Here is a 693-nt window from a genome sequence, read left to right as displayed (position 1 = left end):
CATCAGTGCTTCATAGAATTACAGGATGGGTTGGAAGGGACCTTTAAGATCATCTAATTCCAACTAGTTCCAACCCACCTGCTACAGGTAGGGACAACGGACAACTCCCTCTAGACCAGGTTGCTCAAAGCCCCATCCAGCCTGACTCTGTAAACACCTAAAGCATGGGAGTCGAGTGGATGGTGGTGGACTCTTTCCAGCGGTGTGCAGCAACAGAACAAGGAGCAGCCTACTGCAGGGAACCTGTTTTAGCAGGAGGTTGGACTTGATGATCCCCATAGGTGCCTTCCAACACTTATGAGTCTGTGACTTGGCTGGGGGCTGATGCGGGTATCCTGTGAGCTCCGGTGATGTTGCCCAGAGAAGCTGTGGATGCCCCATCCCTGGAGGCATTCAAGGCCAGACTGGATGAGCAGCCTGACCTGCTGGGTGCCAGTCCCACTCGTGGCAGGGCCTTGGAATTGGATGTTTTTCATGTATTTGAAGCCCCTTCCAACCTAAACCGTTCCACGATTCTACAATTCTGCAAAATCCCTGTATCTGCTCACAGGCTTTCTATACTTCCGATTTATCTCCCATTAGGTCATATTAGAAGGTCTCACTTAGGAAACAGGTACAAGATGGCGTTTCTCACTGGTGGGCCAGAGGTACCCACCAGGGCTAGGCGGCAGCCCATGCGCGGGGCAGGGCGCT

The sequence above is a fragment of the Meleagris gallopavo genome, chromosome 4, assembly GCF_000146605.3.
Source record: "Meleagris gallopavo isolate NT-WF06-2002-E0010 breed Aviagen turkey brand Nicholas breeding stock chromosome 4, Turkey_5.1, whole genome shotgun sequence".
Taxonomy (NCBI): Eukaryota; Metazoa; Chordata; class Aves; order Galliformes; family Phasianidae; genus Meleagris; species Meleagris gallopavo.
This window is presented reverse-complemented; position numbering follows the sequence as displayed.